Below are 22,082 nucleotides of genomic sequence, written 5' to 3' on the forward strand. Positions count from 1 at the left end.
GGTTCAGAGCATTGTTGAGACCCTCCAACACCAAACTTAGAGTTTGGATATGGGAGTTCAACACCAAACTTAGAGTTTGACTGTAGGGGCTTTGTTTGACTCTGCTTTGAGAGAAGCTTTTTCTGCTTCCTCTCCATGGATGCAGAGAGAGATATTTGAGTTGTAAACACAAGGTTGTCCTCATTCAATTGAAGGATCAATTCTCCTCTGTCTACATCAATCACAGCTCTTGCTGTGGCTAGGAAAGGTCTTCCTAGGATGATGGATTCATCCTCTTCCTTTCCAATATCCAGGACTATGAAATCAGCAGGGATGTAAAGGCCTTCAACCTTTACTAACACGTCCTCTACTTGTCCATAAGCCTATTTTCTTGAATTGTCTGACATCTCTAATGAGATTTTAGCAGCTTGCACCCCATAGATTCCCAGTTTCTCTATTACAGAGAGGGGCACGAGGTTTATCCCTGAACCAAGGTCACACAGAGCCTTAAAGATCATGGTGCCTATGGTACAAGGTATTATGAACTTTCCAGGATCCTGTCTCTTCTGAGGCAATGTCAGTTGATCCAGATCACTTAGTTCATTGGTGAACAAGGGAGGTTCATCTTCCCAAGTATCAATGCCAAATAATTTGGCATTTAGCTTCATGATTGCACCAAGGAACTTGGCAGCTTGCTCTTCAGTAACATCCTCATTCTCTTCAGAAGAGGAATACTCATCAGAGCTCATGAATGGCATAAGGAGGTTCAATAGAATCTCTATGGTCTCTAGATGAGCCTTAGAGTCCTTTGGTTCCTCAGAGGGAAGCTCCTTATTGATCACTGGACGTCCCAGGAGGTCTTCCTCCTTGGGATTCACGTCCTCTCCTTCCCTTACAGGTTCGGCCATGGTGCTTATGTCAATGGCCTTGCACTCTCCTTTTGGATTCTCTTCTGTATTGCTTGGGAGAGTACTAGGAGGGATTTCAGTGATCCTTTTACTCAGCTGACCCACTTGGGCTTCCAAATTTCTAATGAAAGACCTTGTTTCATTCATGAAACTTACAGTGGCCTTGGATAGATCAGAGACTAAGTTTGCTAAATTAGAGGTATTTTGTTCAGAGTTCTCTGTTTGTTGCTGAGTGGATGATGGAAAAGGTTTATTATTATTAAACCTGTTTCTTCCACCATTATTAAAGCCTTGTTGAGGCCTTTGATCCTTCCATGAGAGATTTGGGTGATTTCTCCACGATGGATTGTAGGTTTTTCCATATGGTTCACCCATGTATTTTAACTCTGCTATTGCAGGGTTTTCAGGATCATAAGCTTCTTCTGCATAAGAAGCCTCTTGAGTACTGTTGGATGCAGCTTGCATTCCATTCAGACTCTGAGAAATCATATTGACTTGCTGAGTCAATATTTTGTTCTGAGCCAATATGGCATTCAGAGTATCAACTTCAAGAACTCCTTTCTTCATAGGCGTCCCATTACTCACAGGATTCCTCTTAGAAGTGTACATGAACTGGTTATTAGCAACCATGTCAATGAGTTCTTGAGCTTCTGCAGGCGTTTTCTTTAGGTGAATGGATCCACCTGCAGAAGTATCCAATGACATCTTTGATAGCTCAGATAAACCATCATAGAATATATCCAGGATGGTCCATTCTGAAAGCATGTCAGAAGGACACTTTTTGGTCAACTGTTTGTATCTTTCCCAAGCTTCATAGAGGGATTCACCATCTTTTTGTTTGAAGGTTTGAACATCTACTCTAAGCTTGCTCAGCTTTTGAGGAGGAAAAAACTTGGCTAAGAAAGCCGTGACCAGCTTATCCCAAGAGTTCAGGCTGTCTTTAGGTTGAGAATTCAACCATATTCTAGCTCTGTCTCTTACAGCAAAAGGGAAAAGCATGAGCCTGTAGACTTCAGGATCTACTCCATTAGTCTTAACAGTGTCACATATCTGCAAGAATTCAGTTAAGAACTGAAGAGGATCTTCAGATGGAAGTCCATGAAACTTGCAGTTCTGCTGCATCAGAGAAACTATCTGAGGTTTCAGCTCAAAATTGTTTGCTCCAATGGCAGGAATGGAGATGCTTCTTCCATGTAAATTGGAATTAGGGGCAGTAAAGTCACCAAGCATTCTCCTTGCATTATTATTATTTTCGGCTGCCATCTCCTCTTCCTGTTCGAAAATTTCTGAAAGGTTCTCTCTGGAATGTTGTAATTTAGCTTCTCTTAGTTTCCTCTTCAGAGTCCTTTTAGGTTCTGGATCTGCTTCAACAAGAATATTCTTGTCTTTTCTCCTGCTCATATGAAAAAGAGAGAACAGAAAAATAATAATAATAGGGGTCTTTTTACCACAGTATAGAGGTCCCAGTGTGAGTAAAAGAAAAGAAGAAGAAGAAATTCGAACACAGATGGAAGAGGGGGTTCAAATTTGGGTGAGATGAAGTGTTAGTAGATGAATAAATAAATAGAAGGAGATGAGTGAGAAGGAGAATTTTCGAAAATAATTTTTGAAAAAGAGTTAGTGATTTTCGAAAATAGTTTTTGAAAAATGTTAGTAATTTTCGAAAATTAAGATTTAAAAATTGAAATAATTAGTTAATTAAAAAGAAATTTTGAAAAAGGGGGAGATATTTTCGAAAATTAGAGAGAGAGAGAGAGAGTTAGTTAGGTAGTTTTGAAAAAGATAAGAAACAAACAAAAAGTTAGTTAGTTAGTTGAAACAAATTTTGAAAAGATAAGAAGATAAGAAGTTAGAGAAGATATTTTGAAATCAAATTTTTGAAAAAAAGTAAGATAGGAAGATATTTTTGAAAAGATATGATTGAAATTAGTTTTGAAAAAGATTTGATTTTTAAAATCACAATTAATGACTTGATTCACAAGAAATCACAAGATATGATTCTAGAACTTAAAGTTTGAATCTTTCTTAACAAGTAAGCAACAAACTTGAAATTTTTGAATCAAAACATTAATTGTTATTGTTATTTTCGAAAATTATGATGTAAAATTAAGAAAATGATTTTTGAAAAATATTTTTGGAATTTTCGAAAATAACTAAGAAAAATGAAAAAAATTTGATTTTTGAAAAAGATTTTGAAAAAGATAAGATTTTTAAATTGAAAATTTGATTTGACTCATGAAAACAACTAGATTTTAAAAATTTTTGAAAAAGTCAAATCTAATTTTCGAATTTATGAGAGAGAAAAAGGGAAAGATATTTTTTTCGGTTTTTGAATTTTTAATGATGAGAGAGAGAAACATGAAAATTATGCAATGCATGAGAATTTTAGATCAAAACATGTGATGCATGCAAGAATACTATGAATGTCAAGATGAACACCAAGAACACTATGAAGATCATGATGAACATCAAGAACATATTTTTGAAAAATTTTTTATGCAAAAAAACATGCAAGACACCAAACTTAGAATTCTTTAATGCTTAGACACTAAGAATTCAAGAATGCATATGAAAAACAAGAAAAGACACAAAACATGCAAATGCAAAGATCAAACAAGAAGACTTACCAAGAACAACTTGAAGATCATGAAGAACACTATGAATTCATGAAAATTTTCGAAAAATGCAAGATGAGTATGCAATTGACACCAAACTTATAACATGACTCAAGACTCAAACAAGAAACACAAAAATATTTTTGATTTTTATGATTTTATAATTTTTTGTATTTTCTTTTAATTTTTTCGAAAATATTTGGGAAAAAGGAAGTAATGAATTCATAGTCCTCAATCAAAATCCTGGGAATTAGACATGGCTTAATAGCCAGCCAAGCTAAAACATGTTATATGAAACACTAGAATTCATTCTTAAAAATTTTGAAGAAAAATATATTTTTGAAAACATTTTTTTTTTCGAAAACAAAGGAAAAATTTTTTGAAAGATTTTTTTTAAATTTTTTTGAAAATAAAACAAAAAGAAAATTACCTAATCTGAGCAACAAGATGAATCGTCAGTTGTCCAAACTCGAACAATCCCCGGCAACGGCGCCAAAAACTTGGTGCGCAGAAATTGTGATTACACTTTGATTATGTAAAATTCATTGCTCTTTCTTTCCCTGGTGATGGCGCCAAAAATATGATGCCAATACCATGGTTCACAACTTCGCACAACTAACCAGCAAGTGCACTGGGTCGTCCAAGTAATACCTTACGTGAGTAAGGGTCGAATCCCACGGAGATTGTTGGTATGAAGCAAGCTATGGTCACCTTGTAAATCTCAGTCAGGCGGATATAAAATAGTAATGGGGTTTTTGAAAATAATTAATAAAATAGGGATAGAAATACTTATGTAAATCATTGGTGAGAATTTCAGATAAGCGACTAGAGATGCTTTTCGTTCCTCTGAACCTCTGCTTTCCTGCTATCTTCATCCAATCAGTCTTACTCCTTTCCATGGCTGGCTTTATGTAATGCATTACCATTGTCAATGGCTACTTTCGGTCTTCTCTCGGGAAAATGATCCAAATGCCCTGTCACGGCACGGCTAATCGTCTGGAGGCATCACCCTTGTCAATAGTTACATCCTATCCTCTCAGTGAAAGTGGTCAACGCACCCTGTCACGGCACGGCTATTCATCTGTCGGTTCTCGATCATGCTGGAATAGGATTTACTATCCTTTTGCGTCTGTCACTACGCCCAGCAATCGCGAGTTTGAAGCTCGTCACAGTCATTCAATCATTGAATCCTACTCGGAATACCACAGACAAGGTTTAGACTTTCCGGATTCTCTTGAATGCTGCCATCATTCTAGCTTACACCACGAAGATTCCGATTAAGAGATCTAAGATATACTCATTCAATCTAATGTAGAACGGAAGTGGTTGTCAGGCACGCGTTCATAGGGAATGATGATGATTGTCACGTTCATCACATTCAGGTTGAAGTGTGAATGAATATCTTGGAAGCGAAATAAGATGAATTGAATAGAAAACAGTAGTACTTTCCATTAGTCCTTGAGGAACAGCAGAGCTCTAAACCTTAATCTATGGAGTGTAAAAACTCTACCGTTAACATTACATAAGTGAAAGGTCCAGGCATGGCCGAGATGGCCAGCCCCCAAAACGTGATCACAGGATCAAAAATACAATCCAGGATGTCTAATACAATAGTAAATGGTCCTATTTATAATAAACTAGCTACTAGGGTTTACAGAAGTAAGTAATTGATGCATAAATCCACTTCTGGGGCCCACTTGGTGTGTGCTTGGACTGAGCTTGAGTGTTACACATGTAGAGGTCATTCCTGGAGTTGAACGCCAGTTTTGGTGCCAGTTTGGGCGTTGAACTCCACTTTACAACTTGTTTCTGGCGCTGGACGCCAGAATTGGGCAGAGAGCTGGCGTTGAACGCCAGTTTGCATCGTCTAAACTTGAGCAAAGTATGAACTATTATATATTGCTGGAAAGCCCTGGATGTCTACTTTCCAACGCAATTGGAAACGTGCCATTTCGAGTTCTGTAGCTCCAGAAAATCCACTTTGAGTGCAGGGAGGTTAGAATCCAACAGCATCAGCAGTCCTTCTTCAACCTCTGAATCTGATTTTTGCTCAAGTCCCTCAATTTCAGTCAGAAAATACCTGAAATCACAGAAAAATATACAAACTCATAGTAAAGTCCAGAAATGTGAATTTAACATAAAAACTAATGAAAACATCCCTAAAAGTAACTAGATCCTACTAAAAATATACTAAAAATAATGTCAAAAAGCGTATAAATTATCCGCTCATCATTCTGCAATCCCAGCTCCCAATTCCTTTTATAATTCAAGCTATTTACATTTCTTGCACTTTAAGATTCAGTAATTTACATTTCTTGCAATCTAAGCTTCTGCAATTTAAATTACTTGTTCTTTAAGATTCAGCACTTTTACTTTCTGTTCTCTTTAGTTTACTGCAATTCTTCCCTCTTCCTTTACATTTCATGCAATTTAGCTTCTGGCAATCACAAACCACTCAAACCAATACTTGATTCGCTTGACTAAATCAATCACTAAACTAAAATTGCTCAATCCTTCAATCTGATAGCATGGAAACTTGTCTCTCAACAATTTTCCTTCGGCAAGTATACCGAATTGTCGTCAAGTAAAAACTCACAATAGAGTGAGGTCGAATCCCACAGGGATTCATTCGTCAAGCAACTTTAATTAGAAGAATGTTCTAGTTGAGCGAAGCAGAATTTGGTTTGAGAGTTGCAGGAAATTAAATGGCGGGAAAGTAAATAGCAAAAAATGTAAATTGCTGGAAATAAAGAGCTGAATGTAAATGGTGGAAAGTAAATTGCAGAATCTTAAATGGGAATGGGGAAGATGCTCATAAAAGTAAATTGCAGAAATTAAAGAGAATGGGTAAGATCAGAAATGGGGATTCATTGGGCTTAGGAGATGTTGCATTATCCGGATCAAGTTCATTTTCATCTCTTCCTCAATCAATGCATTCATTGATCTCCTTGGCAATCTTAAGTGATCGAATTCCAATTCCTTGGTAATTCAATCTCTCAAATCTTGATCAATAGCCAATTCCTTGGTCAATTGCTCATGAGAAGAGATAAAGTATGGTCACTGATTATACCACATGCATTCCCAAATCAAGTGTTGGTAGGATTATAGTCACCATACCCAACCAAACCCAATTTAGTCCAATATGAGAAAGCATTTCTAGCATGATCTCTTCATTCCTCTTCCAAGGTTCAGAAGAGATCCAAGTATGAATAGCTTCTTTTCCAAGATAACTACCCAATTGGATGAAGATTGAAAGCTTTCTAGTAAAATCAAGAGAAAAGATAGAAGAAGAGTAATGAAAATTAGTATTGATCCATCAAATTACAACAGAGCTCCCTAACCCAATGAAAGGGGTTTAGTTGTTCATAGCTCTGGAAATGGAAAACAAAGATGGAGAATACATCATGAAAACTAGAACTAGAAGTGCAGAGAAAGTAAATTATACAGAGAGTAGTTCCCAATTTCCAATCCCCCAAAAAGCTCCTTTCTAATTCAAAACTACCCCTATATATACTACTCTTCTGATCTTCTAGTTGGTTCTTCAAGTCTTGGATATGGGCCTTTGGATCTTGAGTTTGAAGCAGTTATCTTCCGCAGTGGGCTTAGCTTTACTTGCAGAGAGAAAGTGTGGAGTAGGCAGGGTGTTTAGCTCAGGACGTTAGTGGCGTTAACGTTAAGTGAGAGTGTGGGTTCGAGAACGTTAGTGGCAATCACCTTTTTCACTAACGTTCCTCACCCAGGGATAATCCACGTTAACTTCAACGTTAGTGGCACTAACGTAACCACTAACGTTGCCTCTTGGTCCTTCGCACACGTTATTGGGACTCATCTTTTCCAATAACGTTGAGAGACTTCCCTTCCCCCTACGTTAGAGTCTACGTTAACTTAGTTAACGTGGCTCTTAACGTAAGCTTGCTAATCCTTCGAGAACATTAGTGACACTTACCTTTGTCACTAACGTTCCAATGTGCCCCTACTTCCTACGTTAGAGTCCACGTTAACTAGATTAACGTGGCTTCTAACGTAGTAATGCTAGCCATCTCCAACGTTAGTGACAAAGGTGAGTGTCACTAATGTTGGCTCATCATCTCTCTTATCTACGTTAGCTTCCACGTTAATTAAGTTAACGTGGGAGTTAACGTTGCTCATAGTGGCTTGTGTGGGTTCACCCCAACGTTAGTGACAAAGGTAAGTGTCACTAACGTTGGCGATCACATGCTTTCTCCACGTTAGCTTCCACGTTAACTAAGTTAATGTGGGAGTTAACGTGGCTCATTGTGGCTTGGCCAACGTTAGTGACAAAGGTGAGTGTCACTAACGTTGGCTTCTCTTTTGCTTTCCAACATTAGAGTCCACGTTAACTGAGTTAACGTGGCTCTTAACGTGGCCACTTATGAGCTTGGCCCAACGTTAGTGACAAAGGTGAGTATCACTAACGTTGGCTCCACTTTCTTTCTTCCACGTTAGAGTTCACGTTAACTTAGTTAACGTGACTCTTAACGTGGGCAATGATGGCTTTGAGGACATTATTGGCGATTACTTTTCTCATTAACGTTGCAAGCTAGCTCCCATTCCACGTTAGTGGTCGCGTTAGTTAGACTAACGTGGCTACTAACGTGGCTCTTTCTTGCTTCCTTTGTCCTGAAATCAAGTAATACAGTGCATCAAAGTTCTAATCCACATCATGAGACATGCATCATCCAATTTGTCATCTAATTCATGCAAAATTCTCATGAAATCATGTAAAGTGCTCAATGTATGCTTAAATCAAGATGTAAGTGAAATTCTACCTAAAACTTGCTTATTTCCTAAGAAAATGCATGAAATTATCCTAAAACAGTAAAGAAAAGGTCAGTGAAACTGGCCAAAATGCCCTAGCATCACAACACCAAACTTAAAGCTTGCTTGTCCCTAAACAAGTACTGGAACAAGAGAATGATGAATGAAATGCCAAGAGGAATGAATCATTATTGTGGAGGTCATATCCTTGGTTTTATGGTGGTTTCATGCATAGCAACTTAGGTTCATTCCTTCACTGGCTTTCAGACCTTTATCATGTCCTGGAATACTCACTTGATTGCACCCTATGAGACTCTTATTCACTGATCCTTTTATGTTTTTCAGGGCTTATTTGTGTTCTTAGGCTAAGTGCTCTGTGAGGGGGCGACTCTTTAAGATAAGCTTTCAGCCAGCACTCCCGAACCAGTTGGTTCAAGGTGCTAGGTTTTAAGACACCCCTAAGGACTTACTTCCTCAAGTCTCTTTTCCCCATACATACACACCACAGACACATGGTTTGTTATTTCCTTTCTTGAGACCTTGGTGTCCAGCACCTCTTTGGGTTACTAAATGTTATGTAGCAAGGTTGCTCTTGATAGTGGATTTTCAGTTGATAATCCCGGGTTAGTTAACCCAAGTTACCAAGTGATGAAGCACTCCTACGAACCTATTCATCCAAGCAGATCCTTGGTACAGGAGCACCACAGACACATCTCTCAAGTTTCAAACCCTTGGTGCCTAGCCTTATTCTTTATTAACTTTTCTTTCTTTTTCAACTCGTATTATTCTTTTCCCCTTTTTCTTATTAGGATCTTGTTATTTAGCTAGTCTCATGGGGTGTGTTTCAAACATATGATTCAGGACAGATAGTTGTCTTCCCACCCTTGTTGGTGAACCAACTTAGCTAACTTATGACCACATCACACACTAAGGAACTTACTCCACAATATGAACTCCACTCTGGTCTTTGATAACAAACATTCTCTTTTTATTTGATTCAAAAGGAGACAAGCATACAAGTAAGCAAGGTGAAAATCCAGCAGGTATCGTGGACAGCACACATATGACAAAAGCAATAGAGCAACATTAAACTCTAATCATCTAAACTAATGAGCAACTATAAATCAAGTTCCTTCGGACTTCCAATTTTTTAGCATTTTAAGTATATGGAATTAAGTAACAACACAACCTTCGGGTGATGGTTTCTTGCTATCCCTTGTTGTCCTTATCCATAGTTTTTGCTCCTTCATTTCCTTGGATGATGGTGCACTATTTCCTCAGAAGGTTCCTGCAAAGTTATTGGAAGTTGCTTGTTTCCAAAGCACTTGAGACATAGTTAGCTTGCATGTATGCTTGCGAATTTCTGAACTTAATTTGGTGTGTGAACACCAAACTTAGTTCTTTTGCCTAGTACAACAGATTGCATACTTGCAGAGAGCCTCATATGTTGTTATTAACAAAACAACCATTACCTTCAGACTAAACTACTGCTAAGTGGTTCCCCTGATTGGTTGGAGCTAACAATCTGTCATTGGAGTGTAGTGTGATTATAACGAATATCTTTGGTGGAACACCAAACTTAAAACTGCACTTTCACTCTTGGATTTGTTTTGGTGTGGAACACCAAACTTAGCTCCTCGCAATACAGGGGAAACAACTTGTGATTTTTATTGAAATGACGATGAAAAAGAAACTACCTCAGGTTGGGTTGCCTCTCAACAAAGCGCTCTTTTAGCGTCGCTAGCTCGACGATTCCTCCATTATTTGAGATGATACTTCACTTTGGGGTTTTCCCCCATGTTGCCCATATAGTGTTTGAGCCTTTGTCCGTTCACAGTGAAAGTCCTCTCCGAACTTTCATCCATGATTTCTATGTACCCATATGGCGAGACTTTTGTGACAAGAAAGGGTCCTGACAACCTTGATTTGAGTTTGCCAGGGAACAGTCTCAATTTGGAGTTGTAGAGGAGTACTTGCTGCCCCTTTTCGAAACTCCTTGGGGCCAGATGCAGGTCATGTCTTCTCTTCACCTTTTCTTTATAAATCTTGGCATTTTCATAGGCTTGAGATCTAAATTCCTCCATCTCTTGCAGCTGCAAGATCCTCTTTGCACCAGCAGCGATGCTGTCAAAATTTAATAACTTGAGAGCCTAGAGAGCTTTGTGTTCCAGCTCCAGTGGTAGATGACAAGCTTTCCCATACACCAGTTGGTATGGGGACATCCCTAGTGGCATTTTGAATGCTGTTCTGTATGCCCAAAGAGCATCATCCAGCTTCTTCGACCAATCCTTTCTTGATGTACCCACAGTCTTTTCCAAAATCCTTTTTAGCTCTCTGTTAGATATCTCAGTTTGCCCACTTGTTTGGGGATGGTAAGGTGTGGCAACCTTGTGTTTCATCCCGTATCGTAGGAGAAGAGCTTCTAGTGGTCTGTTACAAAAATGGCTCCCTCCATCACTGATGAGTGCTCGTGGGACTCCAAACCGGCTAAAAATATTCTTCCTGAGGAAGTTCATGACCACCTTGTTATCATTTGTTGGGGTTGCAATAGCCTCTACCCACTTGGAAACTTAGTCCACTGCCACCAAAATGTACTTGTTTGAATATGAAGTTGGGAATGGTCCCATGAAATCGATTCCCCATACATTAAACAGTTCCAGTTCTAAGATGAAATTTTGTGGTATCTTATTTCTTTTGGGCAAGTTCCCAGATCTTTAGCACTCATTGCAGCTCTTTACTAGTTCTTTAGCATCCTTGAAAAGGGTGGGCCAAAAGAATCCGCTTTGTAACACCTTTGCTGCAGTTCTATCCCCTCCAAAATGGCCTCCATAGCATGAGCCGTGGCAATTCCACAGGACCTCCCGTCACTCTTCTTCTGAAACACATCTTCTCATGATTCCATCTGAACATTTCTTGAAGAGATAAGGCTCATCCCAGACAAAATATTTTGCATCATTTATGAGCTTTCTTTTTTGATGTTTGTTGATTTCTGGAGGTAAAGCCCCAGTTGCCTTGAAGTTGGCAATGTCTGCGAACCATGGTGCTTTGTGAACTGTCATCAACTGCTCATCAGGAAAGAGCTCATTTACACTTGTATCATGTGTTCCACCTTCATCATGAGGGATTCTGGATAGGTGATCTGCTACCTTGTTCTCCACTCCTTTCTTGTCTCTAATTTCAATATTGAATTCCTGCAACAATAAGATCCATCTTATTAGTCTTGGTTTTGATTCTTGCTTGGCAAACAAATATTTAAGTGCTGTGTGATCTGTGAAAATAATCACTTTAGCACCAATGAGGTATGATCTAAACTTATCAAATGCAAAAACTATTGCTAACAACTCTTTTTCAGTAGTGGTATAATTTCTTTGAGTTTCATTGAGGACTTTGCTAGCATAGTATATCACATGGACTAAGTTATCTTTCCTCTGCCCTAACACGGCCCCAACTGCAAAATCAGATGCATCACACATCAATTCAAATGGTAAGTTCCAATCGGGTGGGGAAATGATAGGGGCAGAGGACAATCTCTTTTTCAAATTTTCAAATGCTAGCATGCATGTTTCATTGAAGATAAATGGTGTATCAGATACAAGGAGATTGCTTAAGGGTTTGGCTATCTTTGAAAAATCTTTAATAAACCTTATGTAAAAGCCAGCATGCCCTAAAAAACTCCTAATTTCCTTGACATCACTGGGTGGAGGAAGTTTTTCAATAAGTTCCACTTTAGCTCTGTCCACCTCAATGCCTTGGTTAGAAACCTTATGGCCAAGGACTATTCCTTCTGTCACCATAAAGTGACATTTCTCCCAGTTCAAAACCAGATTGGTCTCTTGGCACCTTTTCAATACTAAGGCTAGGTGATTTAGGTAGCTAGGAAAGGAAACTCCGAATACCGAGAAATTATCCATAAAAACTTCAATGAATTTTTCTATCATATCTGAGAAGATAGAAAGCATGCAGCGTTGGAAAGTCGCATGTGCATTACATAGCCCAAATGGCATGCGCCTGTAAGCAAACACTCCATATGGGCAAGTAAATGAGGTTTTCTCTTGGTCTCTGGGATCAACCACTATTTGGTTATATCCTGAATAACCGTCGAGAAAACAATAGTATGAGTGTTCTGCGAGTCTTTCCAACATCTGATCCATGAATGGAAGGGGGAAATGATCTTTTCGTGTAGCTTCATTTAGTTTTCTGTAGTCTATGCACATCCGCCATCCTGTGACGGTCCTTGTAGGAATCAGTTCGTTCTTCTCATTGTGGACTACAGTCATCCCTTCCTTTTTGGGCACGACATGCACGGGGCTGACCCAGGGGCTGTCTGAGATCGGTCAGATTACCCCTCCCTACCATAACTTCATAACTTTTTTCTGCACCACTTCCTTCATGATTGGGTTCAGCCTCTTTTGGGATTGAATGGATGGTTTAGCATCATCTTCCAATAGTATCTTATGCATGCATATGGCCGAACTGATTCCTTTCAAGTCAGCGAGGGTCCATCCAATGGCATCCTTATGCTTTCGCGACACTTGGAGTAATTCATCCTCTTGATCTTGGCTGAGGGATGAGTTTATGATCACTGGGTAGCTTTTATTCTCTCCTAAGTATGCATATTTGAGAGTGTGTGGCAGTGCTTTGAGTTCAAGTTTGGGTGCTTCTAACTTTTCATTCTCTTCCTTTGGTGCACCTCGTATATGAATCTCTGCTGTTGCAACCTCTTCACTAGACATTGATCCCTCCTCTATTAACCCTTTGGGTTCTTCTTCTTCAAAACTCTCCTGCATTGCATCTTCCAGTGAGTCCAACCTCATACATTCTCCCCATTGTTCTGGTGGGTAACTCATGGCCTTGAACATATTGAATGTCATCTTTTCATTGTGTCTCAAGGTGAGATCACCTTTTTGGACATCAATGACAGCTCCAGCAGTAGCTAAGAACGGTCTTCCCAGGATGATGGAGGCCTTGGCTTCCTCCTGCATGTCCAACACCACAAAGTCTGCTGGGAAAATGAAATCCCCCACCTTCACCAACAAATCTTCCACTACACCATGAGGGAACTTGAACGATCGGTCTGCCAGTTGTAGGGCCATTTTTGTTGGCTTAGCCTCATCGATCTTCATTTTCCTCATCATAGCTACTGACATCAGATTTATGCTGGCTCCTAAGTCGCATAGAGCTTTCTCCACTGTGATCTCCCCTATAATACAAGGGATCTGGAAGCTCCCAGGATCCTTCAATTTCTGGGGTAGTTTATGCTGAATGATAGCACTACATTCTTCGGTTAGTATCACAGTCTCGTTGCTCTTCCAACTTCTCTTCTTAGTCATCAATTCCTTCAAGAACTTGGCATAGAGCGGCATTTGCTCTATTACTTCAGCAAAGGGTATGTTAATCTGTAATTTCTTGAAGATTTCTAAAAATCTGGAGAACTGGCTGTCATCCCCTTTCTTCTTCAGTTGTTGAGGATATGGTATTTTCGGAACATATGGCTTCAGCTCTCCTTCCTTTTGACGTGAGTTGGAGGTGGGGATTTGAACTTCATCTTGTGCCTCCTTCTTTCCGACTAAATCTTTCTCTTGGGGTTGCTTGGGAGTCTCCTTCAATTCTTTTCCACTTCTGAGGGTTATAGCCTAACACTCCTCCCTTTGGTTTGAGTCTGTATCACTGCGAGGGTTGTGGCTGGAAATTCTCTTGAATAGGTAGCCAATTTGTGTCTCAAGTTTCTTGATGGCAGCATCTTGATTCTGCATATTGGACTGCACTTCTTCTCGGAATGCCTTACTGTCTTGAATCTCTTTGTATATGCCTTCAAGTAGAGTCTCAATTTTGGAGAGTCTTTCTTCAGATGATGGTGAGTTGAGAGTGGATGGGTGAGTTGAGTCATTTTGGTTTTAGTATGGATGTGGAGAGGTGTTGTTAGGGTGGTGCTGATATGATCTCTGTGTGGAATGTTGGTGAGCTGCATGGCTGTTGGGGTTGTGACGTCTCTGATCTTGGCTTTGATCTTGTTGATTTCTACACCCAAAGTTTGGGTGATTCCTCCAACCAGGGTTGTAGGTTTTGGAGTATGGATCATGGGTCTGCCTGGGTGAGTTTCCAATGTAGTTGGCTTGTTCTTGCTCCTCCTCTGCCTCAGAATTCACCCCCTCTTGGGTTGTTGATGAGGTGGTGATTCCTGCTACTTGGTTCTTCTCCATCTTCTTGGTGAGGTCGGCTAGTTGCTTGGTAATAAGCTTGTTTTGGGCCAGCAGTGTATCCACATTGTTTAGTTCCATCACTCCTCTAGTGTTGCCTCTTTCAGAAGCATAGAAATAGTCATTCTCTGCTACAATTTCAATGACATCTATGGCCTCCTCAATGGTCTTCTTCTTGTTCAGAGATCCCCCGGATGAATGGTCTACTTCCTTCTTTGATTCATAAGAAAGGCCTTCATAGAAAATGTGTAGCTGCACCCATTCATTGAACATATCTGGTGGGCACCTTCTTGTCAGGTCCTTGAACCTCTCCCATGCTTCATATAGAGTCTCACCATCCTGCTGCCTGAATGTTTGCACCTCAGCTCTCAGCCTGTTGATCCGTTGAGGAGGATAGAATCTTGTCAAGAATTTGTTCACCACATCTTCCCAGGTTGCTAAACTCTCCTTTGGGAAGGATTCCAGCCATTTAGATGCCTTGTCCTTAAGTGAGAAAGGGAACAGAAGTAGTCTATAGGTGTTAGGATGAACACCATTAGACTTCACAGTATCACATATCCTCAGGAAGGTGGTTAGATGTTGATTGGGGTCTTCTTGGACACCTCCTCCGAATGAACAGTTGTTCTGAACAAGGGTGATGAGCTGTGGCTTTAGTTCAAAGTTGTTGGCATGTATGGTTGGCCTTTGGATGCTACTCCCACAGTTTCCTGGGTTTGGGTTGATGTAAGAGCCTAGAACTCTTCTCTCTTGCCCAGCATGATTTGCTAGACCTTCTCTGCCATGGTTGTGAGCCTCTTCTTCATGCTGGTTCTCCATGTTCTCATCCATGTCTGGTTTAAAGTACTCCTCCTCTTCCTCAGCACCAACTACTCTCTTTCCTCTTGCTTCCCTCCTTAATCTAAGGAAGGTCTTCTCAGGTTCAGAATCAAAGGAAGTTGAAGCCCCACTTCTTCTCCCTGTCATACAACCAACAAGGCACAAGCAAGGAAATAGTTGCAGAAAGTACTCTTGTTAAAATTACTGTTAGCGTGAGTGATGCAATATATCAAACAGTTAGTGGGTTAGTGAACTGAATAGTAAATAACTAAGAAAAAGGAGTAGGGGGAAGGGAAGAAAATAACTAAAACTGAAAGTAATTAACTCAAACAGAAATTTAAATAAAAAAAAGAAAAATGCTCAATCTAGTTATCCTCTAATTTAATCATTGTTGATACAAAATCAATCCCCGGCAACGGCGCCATAAACTTGATAGCATGAAAAACTTGTCTCTCAACAATTTTTCTTCGGCAAGTATACCGAATTATCGTCAAGTAAAAACTCACAATAGAGTGAGGTCAAATCCCACAGGGATTGATTGGTCAAGCAACTTTAATTAGAGGAATGTTCTAGTTTAGCGAAGCAGAATTTGGTTTGAGAGTTGCAGGAAATTAAATGGCGGGAAAGTAAATAGCAAAAAATGTAAATTGCTGGAAATAAAGAGCTGAATGTAAATGGCAGAAAGTAAATTGCAGAATCTTAAATGGGAATGGGGAAGATGCTCATAAAAGTAAATTGCAGAAATTAAAGAGAATGGGTAAGATCAGAAATGGGGATTCATTGGGCTTAGGAGATGTTGCATTCTCTGGATCAAGTTCATTTTCATTTCTTCCTCAATCAATGCATTCATTGATCTCCTTGGAAATCTTAAGTGATCGAATTCCAATTCCTTGGTAATTCAATCTCTCAAATCTTGATCAATAGCCAATTCCTTGGTCAATTGCTCATGAGAAGAGATGAAGTATGGTCACTGATTATATCACATGCATTCCCAAATCAAGTGTTGGTAGGATTATAGTCACCATACCCAACCAAACCCAATTTGGTCCAACATGAGAAAGCAATTCTAGCATGATCTCTTCATTCCTCTTCCAAGGTTCAGAAGAGATCCAAGTATGAATAGCTTCTTTTCCAAGATAATTACCCAATTGGATGAAGATTGAAAGCTTTATAGTAAAATCAAGAGAAAAGATAGAAGAAGAGTAATGAAAATTAGTATTGATCTATCAAATTACAACAGAGCTCCCTAACCCAATGAAAGGGGTTTAGTTGTTCATAGCTCTGGTGCACGAATTGTGAATCACACTTTTCACAACGCGTACCACTAACCAGCAAGTGCACTGGGTCGTCCAAGTAATACCTTACGTGAGTAAGGGTCGAATCCCACGGAGATTGTTGGTTTGAAGCAATCTATGGTTATCTTGTAAATCTTAGTCAGGAAGTCAATTATGTTTATCAGTTGAATTGCGAATAACCAAGAGAGCATAAATTAAAGGTTACTTGTTGTGCAGTAATGGAGAATATGTTGGAGTTTTGGAGATGCTTTGTCTTCTGAATCTCTGCTTTCCTATGTCTTCGGATTCACGCACGCACGTCCTCCTATGGCAAGCTGTGTGTTGGTGGATCACCGTTGTCAATGGCTACCTTCCATCCTTCCAGTGAAAACTACGCTCACGCGCTCTGTCACAGCACGGCTAATCACCGGTTGGTTCTCGATCCGGTTGGAATAGGATTTATTATCCTTTTGCGTCTGTCACTAACGCCCAGCCTTCAGGAGTTTGAAGCTCGTCACAGTCGTTCAATCCTTGAATCCTACTTGGAATACCACAGACAAGGTTTAGACTTTCCGGATTCTCATGAATGCCGCCATCAGTTCTAGCTTATACCACGGAGATTCTGATTAAGAGATCTCAGAGATACTCATTCAATCGGATATAGAACGGAGGTGGTTGTCAGGCACACGTTCATGGTTTGAGGAAGGTGATGAATGTCACAGACCATCACCTTCATCACAGTTAAGCGCGAATGAACATCTTAGATAGGAACAAGCGTGTTTGAATGGAAAACAGAAATATTTGCATTAATTCATCGAGACACAATAGAGCTCCTCACCCCCAACAATGGGGTTTAGAGACTCATGCCGTCAGAGAATACAAGGGTTTGATCTAAAATGTCATGAGATACAAAATAAGTCTCTAAAAGTTGTTTAAATACTAAACTAGTAGCCTAGGTTTACAACAAATGAGTAAACTATGATGGATGATGCAGAGGCCCACTTCTGGGGCCCACTTGGTGTGTGCTGGGGCTGAGAATTAAGCAATCCACGTGCAGAGGCTATTTGTGGAGTTGAACGCCAATTTTTGTGCCAGTTTGGGCGTTCAACTCCAGCTTTTGATCCTTTTCTGGCGCTGGACACCAGAATTGGGCAGAGAACTGGCGTTGAACTTCAGTTTACGTCATCTATCCTTGTGCAAAGTATGGACTATGATATATTGATGGAAAGCCCTGGATGTCTACTTTCCAACGCATTTGGAAGCATGCCATTTCGAGTTCGGTAGCTCCAGAAAATCCATTTTGAGTGAAGGGAGGTCAGAATCCAACAGCATCAGCAGTCCTTTTTCAGCCTGAATCAGATTTTTGCTCAGCTCCTTCAATTTCAGCCAGAAAAATACCTGAAATTACAGAAAAACACACAACTCATAGTAAAGTCCAGAAATATGAATTTTTCCTAAAAACTAATGGAAATAAACGAAAAACTAACTAAAACATACTAAAAACTATATGAAATTAACCCCAAAAAGCGTATAAAATATCCGCTCATCACAACACTAAACTTAAACTGTTGCTTGTCCTCAAGCAACTAGACAAATAAAATAGAAGACTAATAGGTTGAGAAGCAATAATATCTCAGAGTTTTTTTTTTTTTTTTGCATGAAGCTCAGATTCTAATTAGATGAGCGGGGCTAGTAGCTTTTTGCTTCCGAACAGTTTTGGCATCTCACTTTATCCATTGAAGCTCAGAGTGATTGGCATCTATAGGAACTCAGAATTTAGATAGTGCTATTGATTCTCCTAGTTCAGTATGTTGATTCTTGAACACAGCTACTTTATGAGTCTTGGCCGTGGCCCTAAGCACTTTGTTTTCCAGTATTACCACTGGATACATAAATACCACAGACACATAATTGGGTGAACCTTTTTAGATTGTGACTCAGCTTTGCTAAAGTCCCCAATTAGAGGTGTCTAGAGTTCTTAAGCACATTCTTCTTTTTGCTTTGGACCTTGACTTTAACCGCTCAGTCTCAAGTTTTCACTTGACACCTTCACGCCACAAGCACATGGTTAGGGACAGCTTGGTTTAGCCGCTTAGGCCAGGATTTTATTCCCTTAGGCCCTCCTATCCACTGATGCTCAAAGCCTTGGGATCCTTTTTATTACCCTTGCCTTTTGGTTTTAAGGGCTATTGGCTTTTTGCTCTTGCCTTTTGGTTTTAAGAGCTTTGGCTTTTTCTGCTTGCTTTCTCTTTTTTTTTTGCAAGCTTTGTTCTTTGCTGCTTTTTCTTGCTTCAAGAATCATTTTTATGATTTTTTAGATTATCAATAACATGTCTCATGTTCATCATTCTTTCAAGAGCCAACATATTTAACAGTCTTAAACAACAAATTCAAAAGACATATGCACTGTTCAAGCATTCATTCAGAAGACAGAAAGTATTGCCACCACATGTTACTAATTAGAATTTTTCTTATTAAAAACTCGAAATTTTATTGCCTCTTATTCAAAAGATCTACTATTTTATTCATGTTTGCTGATGATGAGAAAAATAGACTATACTTAATTGGGGATAAAATCAAACTAGACACTAATTACTACTAATGATCATGTAATGAAGACACAAACATAGATAAGCACTTAACATAGAGAAAACGAAAAACAGAGAAAGTAAGAACAAGGAACGAGTCCACCTTAGTGATGATGGCATTTCCTTCTTGAGGCACTAATGATGTTCTTGAGCTCTTTTATGTCTCTTCCTTGCCTTTGTGGCTTGATTCCTAGTGATTTTTGGTATTTCTATCCTCAGTTGCTTCCAATAATTATGTGGAGGGAAGTGCATCCCCTGAGGTATCTCTTGATTTGCAGCCACATGTTCTACCACTGAGCTATAGATCCTTCACATAATTGTTTTACCACACCAAACTTAGAATGTTGCTCGCCCTCGAGCAAAAGAAGAGGGAATAAATGAAGAAGAAGATGTGGAAAGAAAAAAACTAGGATTATGAGGAGGGAAGGTGGGGATCCTGTGGGGTCCATAGATCTTGAAATGATCCTGCGAGGTCCACAGATCTTGAGGTGTCAAGGCATTTACATCCCTGCACCAATTTGGGCATGCAAAATGCCCTTGTACACAACTCTGGGCGTTCAGCGCCAGGTTGGTGCCCATTTTGGGCGTTCAACGCCCATTTACTAGCCATTTCTGGCGTTGAACGCCAGAACCATGCTTGTTCTGGGCGTTCAGCGCCAGGATGTTGCCCATTTTGGGCGTTCAGCGCCAGAACCATGCTCTGTTCTGGCGTTGAACGCCAGACAGGTGCTTCCTCCAGGGTGTGATTTTTCTTCTGCTGTTTTTGATTCCGTTTTCAATTTTTAATATTTATTTTGTGACTCCACATGATCATGAACCTAATAAAACATGAAAAACCATGAAAATAAATAAAAATTGGGTTACCTCCCAACAAGCGCTTCTTTAATGTCCTTAGCTGGACTTTGCTGAGCTTTTAATCTAGCTTCAGCCTTGAGCATTCTTGCTCAATGTTGCCTTCAAGATAATGCTTGATTCTCTGTCCATTGACAATGAACTTCTTATTAGAATCAATATCTTGAAGCTCCACATAACCATATGGTGATACACTTGTAATCACATATGGTCCCCTCCACCGGGATTTCAGTTTCCCGGGGAATAGCCTGAGTCTAGAGTTAAACAACAGAACCTTCTGTCCTGGTTCAAAGATTCTAGATGACAGCTTTCTGTCATGCCACTTTTTTTATTTTTCTTTATATAGCTTGGCATTTTCGAAATCTGTGAATCTGAACTCCTCTAGCTCATTTAGCTGGAGCAATCTTTTTTCTCCTGCTAATTTGGCATCAAAGTTTAGGAATCTGGTTGCCCAGTAGGCCTTATGTTCCAGTTCCACGGGCAGGTGACATGCCTTACCATACACGAGTTGGTATGGAGATGTCCCTATGGGGGTCTTGAATGCTGTCCTATAAGCCCACAGAGCATCATCCAGGCTCCGTGCCCAATCCTTTCTACGGGTATTTACTGTCCATTCCAGGATTCTCTTTAATTCTCTGTTAGAGACTTCAGCTTGCCCATTGGTTTGTGGATGATATGGAGTGGCCACCTTGTGGCGAATTCCATACCGAACCATTGCAGAGTAAAGCTGTTTATTGCAGAAGTGAGTGCCCCCATCACTGATTAGTACTCTAGGGACACCAAACCTGCTAAAGATATGTTTCTGGAGGAACTTCAGCACTGTTTTAGTATCATTGGTGGGTGTGGCAATAGCCTCAACCCATTTTGATAAATAGTCAACTGCCACCAGAATATAAGTGTTTGAGTATGATGGTGGGAAAGGTCCCATGAAGTCAATTCCCCATACGTCAAACAACTCAATTTCCAAGATTCCTTGTTGAGGCATGGCGTAACCATGAGGCAGGTTACCAGCTCTTTGGCAACTGTCACAATTACGTACAAACTCTCGGGAATCTTTATAGAGTGTGGGCCAATAGAAGCCACATTGGAGGACCTTGGTGGCTGTTCGCTCACCTCCGAAATGGCCTCCATATTGAGATCCGTGGCAATGCCACAGGATCCTCTGTGCTTCTTCTCTAGGCACACACCTACGGCTAATTCCGTCTGCACATCTCTTAAAGAGATAAGATTCATCCCACAAGTAGTACTTTGCATCAGTAATTAATTTCTTCTTTTGTATCCTGTTGTACTCCTTGGGTATGAACCTTGCAGCTTTATAGTTTGCAATATCGGCAAACCATGGTGCTTCCTGAATGGCGAATAAATGCTCATCAGGAAACGTCTCAGAGATCTCAAGAGAAGGGAGGGACGTCCCTTCCACTGGCTCTATCCGGGACAGATGATCAGCCACTTGGTTCTCTGTCCCTTTTCTGTCTCTTATTTCTATATCAAACTCTTGCAGAAGCAATACCCATCTGATGAGCCTGGGTTTTGAATCCTGCTTTGTGAGTAGATATTTAAGAGCAGCATGATCAGTATACACAATCACTTTTGATCCTACTAAGTATGATCTGAACTTGTCAATGGCGTAAACCACTGCAAGTAGTTCTTTTTCTATGGTTGTGTAATTTTTCTGGGCATCATTTAGAACGCGACTGGCATAATAAATGACATGCAGAAGCTTGTCATGCCTCTGTCCCAATACTGCACCAATGGCATGATCACTGGCATCACACATTAGCTCAAATGGTAATGTCCAGTCTGGTGCAGAAATGACTGGTGCTGTGACCAGCTTAGCTTTCAGCGTTTCAAACGCCTACAGGCACTTTGTGTCAAACACAAATGGCGTGTCAGCAGCTAGCAGATTGCTTAGAGGTTTTGCGATTTTTGAAAAATCCTTTATAAACCTCCTATAGAATCCTGCATGCCCCAGAAAGCTTCTGATTGCCTTAACAATGGCAGGTGGTGGTAATTTTTCAATTACCTCTATTTTTTCTTGATCCACCTCTATTCCCTTGTTTGAGATTTTATGCCC

At 39.9% G+C, this 22,082-nt stretch overlaps 2 non-coding genes across 2 annotated transcripts; both read left to right on the forward strand.

The window, feature by feature from the left end:
* The first annotated feature begins 1,646 nt into the window (after positions 1-1,646).
* LOC112745061 (small nucleolar RNA R71) lies at positions 1,647-1,754 on the forward strand. The gene has a single exon (XR_003173008.1). It is a non-coding gene; the product is annotated as a small nucleolar RNA R71 (small nucleolar RNA).
* Positions 1,755-14,746: 12,992 nt separating this feature from the next.
* Positions 14,747-14,853, forward strand: LOC112745725 (small nucleolar RNA R71). Its single transcript, XR_003173638.1, has one exon. It is a non-coding gene; the product is annotated as a small nucleolar RNA R71 (small nucleolar RNA).
* The last annotated feature ends 7,229 nt before the right edge of the window (positions 14,854-22,082 follow it).

The sequence above is a fragment of the Arachis hypogaea genome, chromosome 14 (assembly GCF_003086295.3).
Source record: "Arachis hypogaea cultivar Tifrunner chromosome 14, arahy.Tifrunner.gnm2.J5K5, whole genome shotgun sequence".
NCBI lineage: Eukaryota > Viridiplantae > Streptophyta > Magnoliopsida > Fabales > Fabaceae > Arachis > Arachis hypogaea.